The sequence below is a fragment of the Zea mays genome, chromosome 9, assembly GCF_902167145.1.
Source record: "Zea mays cultivar B73 chromosome 9, Zm-B73-REFERENCE-NAM-5.0, whole genome shotgun sequence".
In the NCBI taxonomy this organism is placed as follows: Eukaryota; Viridiplantae; Streptophyta; class Magnoliopsida; order Poales; family Poaceae; genus Zea; species Zea mays.
This window is the reverse complement of record NC_050104.1, coordinates 76,073,534-76,082,315: the sequence shown is the minus strand read 5'-3', so window position 1 is coordinate 76,082,315 and position 8,782 is coordinate 76,073,534.

The window sequence follows — 8,782 nt, the reverse complement described above, 5'->3', positions numbered from 1 at the left end:
ATTAATTCATTCAATTTTTTCTTTTGGTCCATGCTAAGGTTGGCAAAGAGAGAAATTAAATCTTCTTCATTATCACTAGAACTACCCTCATCACTAGATGTAGTATATTTGGGGGTATTTCTAGAATGTACCTTCTTCTTTTTGCCATCATTTGCCATGAGACACTTGTGGCCGACGTTGGGAAAGACGAGGCCTTTGTTGATGGCGATGTTGGCGGCGTCCTCGTCGGTAGAGCTCTCGTCGGAGTCCCATTCCTACCCCATGTGCGCCTCGCCGCCCTTCTTCTTGTAGTATCTCTTTTTCTCCTTCTTCTTTCTCTTCTTATCTTCGTCCCTGTCACTTTCACTAGAATATGAACATTTAGTGATAAAGTGACTGGACTTACCACAACGGTAGCACACCCTTTTGGAGCGGGGCTTGTAGTCCTTCCCCCTCCTTTGCTTGAGGATTTGGTGAAAGCTCTTGATGATGAGCGTCATTTCCTCGTTGTCGATCTTAGAGGCGTAGATTGGAAGTATACTTGGTGTAGACTCCTCCTCCTTTTCTTCCGTTGCTTTGAATGCAACGGGTTGCACCTCGGGTGTGGAGGTGGCACCTTGCTCCAAGTTGACAATGTGTTTGGAGTCTTTGATCATAAATTCAAAGCTCACAAACTTGCCAATTACCTCCTCGGGAGACATTTGTTTGTATCTAGGATCCCCACATATTAATTGAACTTGAGTAGGATTACGAAAAACAAGAGATCTTAGAATAAGCTTGACCATTTCATGGTCATCCCATTTTGTGCTCTCGAGGTTGCGCACTTGATTGACCATCGCCTTGAGCCGGTTGTACATGGCTTGCGACTCTTCTCCTTTTTTGAGGACGAATCGACCGAGCTCGCCCTCGATCGTCTCCCGCTTGGTGATCTTTGTCACCTTGTCCCCTTCGTGCGCGGTTTTGAGGACGTCCCAAATTTCTTTGGCGTTCTTTAACCCTTGCACCTTATTATACTCCTCTCGACACAAGGAGCCGAGGAGTATAGAAGTGGCTTGGGAGTTAAAGTGCCTAATTTGGGCGGCCTCGTCCGAGTCGTTGTCCTCGTCCCCCACTTGTGGTGCCTATGCTCCAAACTCAACAATATCCCAAATACTTTCGTGGAGTGAGGTTAGATGGTGCCTCATTTTATCACTCCACATGCAATAATCTGCACCATCAAAATATGGTGGTTTGCCTAGGGGTACTGAAAGTAGAGGAGCGCCTTTAGGAATGCGGGGATAACGAAGTGGCATCTTACTATACTACTTACGCTCGTGGCGCGTCGAAGTTGTAGACTCGGCGTCGGACGTGGAGGGTGATGAAGAGTCGGTATCGTAGTAGACCACTTTCTTCATTTTCTTCTTCTTCTTGTCACCCCTCCTAAGTGACTTGATGGAGGAAGAGGATTCCTCCTTTAACCTGTTGTCGGACTCCCTTGATAGAGTCCTCCCCGAGCCCATGGGCTTGTCGCTGGTCATGATCTCCCTTTTGGTGTGATCTCCAGACATCACTTCGAGTTGGTTAGACTCTTAATGAAGCACTGGCTCTGATACCAATTGAAAGTCGCCTAGAGGGGGGTGAATAGACAAAACCTGAAATTTATAAACTTAAACACACACTAAGGCCGGGGGTTAGCATTAGAATTAAATTCAAGTCCAAAAGATTGTTTCTCTTGCTAAGAGTTGCTCAAAGGATGCAGATGACGAATGGGAGCAAACTCAAATCAGTACTAGCAAGGAAACATTAGAGAGAGGAAAGAGTGCAAAACAAATCAAGTGAGAATCAAGGCGAGTAGACACTGTGATTTGTTTTACCAAGGTTCGGTTCCAAAGAACCTAGTCCCATTGAGGAAGCCACAAAGGTCGGGTCTATTCCAACCCTTTCCCTCTCTCAAATGGTCACTTAGACCGAGTGAGCCTTTTCCTTAATCTCACGGGTCACTAAGACCCCGCAAGGACCACCACACACTTGGTGTCTCTTGCTTCGCTTACAAGTCTCTTGAGAATAAGAAGGGAAAGAGAAAAAGGCCAATCCAAGCAACAAGAGCAACAAAAGAACACAAAACACCCTCTCTCAAGTCTCTAGTGGAATAGAGTTGATTTGGAGGCTTGGAGAGGATTTGATCTATTGGATATGTCTTGGAGTGAAGTCTTTTGCTCTTGCAATGAATGAGATGTTCAGAAAACTTGGATGGCTATGAATGAGGTGGTTGGGAGGGTATTTATAGCCCCCAACCACTTCCTAGCTGTTGGTGAAGCTTGCTGGCGATGGGCGCACCGGACAGGCACTGTTCACTGTCCGGTGCGCGCCACGTCAGCACGTCCGTTAGGGTTTGGAGCAGTTGACCATTGGAGACGCTTGTCGTCTTGCTGCACCGGACAGTCCGGTGACCTTTGACTTCTGCGCTCTGACTTCTGCGCGGCACTGTTCACTACTATAGACTCTGCGCAGTCGACCGTTGTTGTGCAAAGAGCCGTTGCTCCGCTGGCTCACCGGACAGTCCGGTGAATTATAGCGGAGCACGCCTTTGAATTCCCGACAGTGGCTTGTTCGAAGGGTGCCTGGCCTAGTGCACCAGACAGTGTCCGGTGCACACCTGACACTATCTGTTGCGCCAAAAATCAGCACACTCTAAATCTTGCTCTAATTTTTGATTGAGTCCCTAACTGAATTTCTTTCTTGGTTTGTGTTGAACCTTATGCACCTGTGATAAATGATATCTAGACAAACAAGTTAGCACACATGGTTTGTGTTGGACATCAACCACCAAAATCGATTATAGGAAATGATTAGGTCCATTTCCCTTTCAGTATAGGAGCTCCTTACGGTGAGGCTTGGACTTTATGCATTCCTGGAAGATGAAGAAAGTGTGGCAACTTCCCCAACACTGACGCCAGCTACAGATGACAAGCTCGCAGGCATAGGAGGGCTTGGCACCACCAATGGCGTGCAGCAAGGGGGACATGACGTCGCAAGCGCCGGTAGGGGCCGCAGCTAGACCTACCCCGAGGTCGTCGAACGATGTCATCGAGGACGAGCGCAGGGCTGGGCAAGGACTCGCCATCACTAGTGTTGGCATGGTGAGTGCTGGGCGCGGCCTCGCCACCGAGAACCTCGTAATGGCGAGGTCCTATGTGGCGACACCACACCCTGCGCTCGTGGAGCCATTGCTGTGGGTACCATCTATTGCACCTATACAATTGTTAAAATGTGGTGCAAACCGATCGCTTAGCAACTTTGGATGAGGTGTCAGGAAATCTGGATCACTAGGCTTCACAAGATCCTTATTTGTGATTCACTTTCGTTGTTGCGGGATGGCTCGGATCGGTACATGATATGCGAGTATTTAATGATGCTTTGCACAAGTATGGCACCATCTTTCCTCATCCTCCACCAGGTATGATTATTTGTACACATGTTTTATTTTGAATTAAAAACTATGTTTTTTAAATTTTATGTTGGAAATAAAATTGTATGAAAATTTTACCTTGTTGACTCTGGATATCCAAACCAGAAGGGTTATCTAGCTCCATACAAAGGTATGAAATACCATTTGCCAGAGTTTAGAGCGGGACCGCGGGCAAGTGGGAGAAAAGAGGTATTCAACCAATTACAATCCTCTCTTCGTAATCATATCGAGCATTCCTTCGGTATGAAATGGAGAATTTTACCGGATTTACTAAGCTATCAAATGCTGAAACAGTAAAAAATAATACATGCATGTATGGCTCTACATAATTTCATTCGAGAAAGAAAACTGGGTGAGGGAGTTTGATCGGTGCGATCGAGATGAGAACTATATGCCAATTCCTCCAACACAACAGTATAATATAAGTCAATTGGGAGATGATGATGGAGAGAGTCGACATGAATAATATTCAAGATCAAATTGCATATGCATTGTATGCTAGGGGAATGTAATTTTATTTATAGATACTTTTTTGTGCATAAATAAGATGTACGAACCGGCAGAATTCTATTTTCATATCTTCAAAATATTTGTATGAATCAATAGAATGACATACCTGAAAAAAAGAAATCAAATAAAAAACAAGAGCATTGTTGACTTTGTGTGTTAGATAACAATAATCTGTATTTTTATAATCCAGACTATCAAACAACTATATACAGATTATAATCTAGACATGTTATAATCTGGATTATATAATTTAGATTATAATATAGATTATATAATCTATAATCTGAAACAAACATGCCCTAACTCATGTATTAACTAGTTGTTCAACTATACTCCAAGCAGCGGTGACAACTTTAACCATTCGAGAAATTTAATTTCAAACTGATTGCATCTATGTATATTGATACTTTTTATATTGTTTTGAACGGTTAAAACTTGAACAAGTGATGATACTTATAGACTATGTCGGGCCAGCCCGTTAGCCCGTCGACCCATTTGATTAAACACCAGTTTCAACGGTCGTCCCACGTTATCTTTTTACAAATAACCCCTCACAGCTATTTCAAATTAATCCCCTGATCAACGTAAAATGTTAAAAAACGATGTAGGAGTTGGGGTTCCAACCCATACACTGATAGAAGAAGGGCGAGATACAATGGGTGAAACTGTCTAACCAGCAGAACATCATTCTCAGATATTTTTAATATTGAATATAAATTGTATATATGTATATACGTTTTTTGTAAAATTTAAAAATATAATCGTGTCGGTCCGGGCCAGCATTACGGACCGAGGCTACAGCCCAAGCACGACACGACGTTCTTGGCTCTTGCAAGCATTAGGTCGTTTCTGAGACCACATTGGTGCAATTAACTCCATGGTGTGTTAAGTTTGCTGAATTGGATGGAGCAACAATGATTTGTCACACTAACAGTAAAATGAAAGGTTATTTGTTGGTTTTAAACGTTAGTAATTGCTATGAAGTAGCATAATTTATATGGAGCATATCCAGTTTTTATTGATGCCCGACTTTAGCAATCGCTCCATATTTTGATCTATCTTTTTTATAAGTTTGAGTTCATGTGACTTATTTTAGAAACTTGAGCTCACAAACTTTATCTTATTTGGTCAAAGTATGATGGAATTATGTCATTTTATAATATATGTTCATTCATTCAGTCGTTGTGAACTATTTTCTAACCGCTCACTTCATTGACCGTGTTGTACCAAGACATATTGCATAGAGTAAATAATAACATCAGTTAGCCAAATCAAAAAAATATTATACGGAGAGCGAAGACAATAAAAAAAATCTTGAATTTTTTGGTGGATAGTGTTTGTGGGTATTGTTATAACTGTCGCAACGCACGTGCAACCAACTAGTGAATGATTTATATGATAGCGAATGTGATGCGGATAATCTATATGATATGTGTTTATGGATGATTATATAAATATACAGATTTATTAAGCAAGATAATTTTTGTAGGCTGGCCATAGCCGATAGAAGTTAACTAGACTAATTTTCATATATCAGCCATAGCCGATAGAAATTAGAAGTTTAATTTACATTTGCTTTCCGTGTGTAAACCGATAAGAATTAACCTCGTAATTTTTGTTGGCTACTAGTTGTTTGGCGGAAGTTAACTAATTCTTATCGACCAGGATAAACCGACATAAATTGATGATTTTTTTGTCTGTTATCGGTGAAGCCGGAGGCCGATGAAAACCAGACTATAAAGACGAAAATTAAATAATTTTGGTCTGTGTAGTTTTATTTTCGTTGGTCTTTAATGGACGAAAAATATCTTGATTACTGTTGTGATATAAAGATATTAGTTTGGTTCTCCATAGCTCTCAACGAGCCCTCAACTTGGAAAAGAACCACCAGTGGCATGACATTGGACTGACGTCACATATCTTCTGTTAATAAAAAGTATCGTTTAATTTAAAGTGTGTTTGGTTTCTAGTGACTAATTTTTGTCTCTTCATTTTAGTTCATTTTATTTGCTAAAAGAGAGTTTGGTTTCTATGGACTAATTTTTAGTCCCTCTATTTTATTTTATTTTAGTTCTTAAATTAACAAATATGGAAAGTAAAATAAAGTGATAGTTACCATATTTAGCAATTTAGTGACCAAAATAAAATAAAATAGAGAAACTAAAAATTAGTCCTAAAAACCACACCCCTCTTAAATTGTCAAACACATGGACTAAAATAGAGATAGTCTCTCTTTTAATCTTTATATTTGTCTATATAGAGACTAAATTAAATTAAAATAAAATAAAGAAACTAAAAATTAGTCATTAGAAACCAAGCATCCTTCAGTACTGGAACTGTAGTAGCATAGTAAAAAAGATTCTTTTGTATATATATATAAAACTCAGAAGCTAATAAATTAACAAAAGCTGATCTAGAACACTACACGTCAACCGTTGCAATCTCGCGCGCCAAAAGCGGTTGGACGCATGACCAACGCCGGGGGTGCTTGACCGCTTGAGCTGCAGAGCGCACCATACCTCGTGCGTGTCCGAGACTCCGAGCTCGATTCACAGCCGGGGCAAGGAGATAAGATTCGGCGTGACACGTAGCAGGGGCCAATTGTCGCGTGGAGCGTCGTAGCCTTGTCAAATATTTGAATCGCTGAGGTGAACGAATCCTTGTCCCAAATTGAATATATATATTGTTTAGTAGGAGCCCTAGACTTCCAATAGAAAGCTCTGACCCGATGTTGCCAACCGATTCAACCATACCAGCTTCGAAGCGTCTATAAAATAAGCTCTAGATCGCTAGGGTTCAGTTTTAGCGACGTCGACAGTTACGCCCCCACCCTGAGTGACGCGTGCGGCGTTGGATCCTAGGAGCAAGCGCACGACGGCGGATCTGGGGACACGCTCGCGACGGCGGATCCGGGGGACACGCTTCCTGTGGTGGATCTCTGAAGCCAGCGTGCGGCGATGGCCTCCCTGAGGCGCGCACGACGGCGAGGTGGGAGCGACTGCGGCATCGGATCCTGAGGGTACGCACGTGGCGGCGGCCCCATGAGGTGCGCACGACGGCGAGGTGGCAGCGGCCACGACGGTGGATCCCAGGGGCACGAGCGCGGCAGCGTCTCCCTGAGGTGCACGCGTCAGCGACCCGTTGGTTACTTGTTCTCATGTACTGTGAATCAAGAACAAGACAACACAATGGTTAATCATCAAGGACCTTCGTCCTTCGAAGCATTGTCTCATCAAGGGTATAATGCTCGTCGGACGAAGGTCGAGAAGGATAAACCTTCATCATATTAATATATGAAAGAAAATACGAAGGAAACCAATATGATAATCAAATTCATGATAATTCATTTATTCTTGCATTCCATAATATATATATGAATATCAACAATGTTAATATTACATTGATACCTTCGGCTTGCTCGAAGGCGAGGATGCGAGAGAGTAAATACAATCTAGCATGAACAATACGGGGGTACTGTTCATCTATTTATAGGCACGGAACGCAGCCCGGGTAAAATTACATCCATATCCTTAAACATTTGTTTACAAGCAACTCCAAACTAATAAGGTCTATCTAGTCCTTTTTCCTTCTATGCTTGGTCTGGGCCGAAGCTATTGAGCTTCGGCATTCTGCATTGTTGCTTCTACACAGAGTTTTCGTCTTGAGAGGCTAAACCGAGGCTGAAGGTAGCTTTGACGAGCCTCTGTATTATTTTGCCGAAGGTGTTTCTGCCTTGACGACCTTCGGCGGAGAAGAAGACCCCCAATAGTAGACCCTTCACGGTGCTAGATCGTTTTTTCATAACGAGCTCGATCCGCGAAAAACACAAAGGCTTCGGAATGCCGAAGGTTCGAAAAACACCTTCCCTGAGCTTGTTATCGAAAAACGATTAAAATATTCTGAGCGTCAAACGGTCCACCGCTCAGCCATTGTAGATGGTCTGGCGGTTCGCCTTCTTCCCCTGCAGCACTATATAAGCAGACAGGTTGGTAGGAGTTACCACAACATTCATTAACATCGCACTGTTGTGCTGATAAAAAATTTAACCAAAGCCAAAGCTTTCTGGATTGCGCTTTCCAAACACACTCTTCGTCATTCGAAGTCACCTTCATCTTAAGGAACCACAACACTTGAAATGGCCCGAGTAAAATCCACTGCTAGAGTGTCCCGTGAAGGAGATAATGTTGAAACGACAGAAACAGCGCCAATATCAGAAATGATGAGGCGATCGGGTCTAGTCATGCTAGAAGAAGATATTGCCGAAGTTGAAATTGCCGAAGCTGAGCAGACTGTAGCTGAGGATAGGAGTGATGATGAAATCGAGGAAGACAACAACATTCTAAGCCCATCAAAATCGAGCCATATTGAATTTGGTAAATCTACCGTGTCAGCAGAGGACCTAGTTATGATGAAGAAACTAGGCTATTTTGGGGAAAATGAGAGTAAGCTTATTCGCTTTGCTGGCGAGGAAGTGGTTCCGGAGCCGAAGGAGGATGAAGTTGTTGTTTTTAAAAGCTTCTTTGGGGCAGGGCTTCAGTTTTATCTATATGATATAATAGGAGAGGTTTTGAAAAGGTTCGAAATATATCTTTATCAGCTGACACCAAATACCATTGTTAGGCTGAGTGTTTACATATGGGCTCTCTAAAGCCACGACATAAGTGCCAATGCCGAAGGTTTCTATCGAGTGCATGAGTTGCACTACCAGACGAAGGCCAGGGCAGATAGCCTTCACAAAAACTTTGGATGCTATAACTTTGCGTACCAAAAAGACACCAAGGCCCCGGTAATCGGCTACCGCACAAAGTGGCCGACCGGGTGGACAAATGAATGGTTTTATGTAAA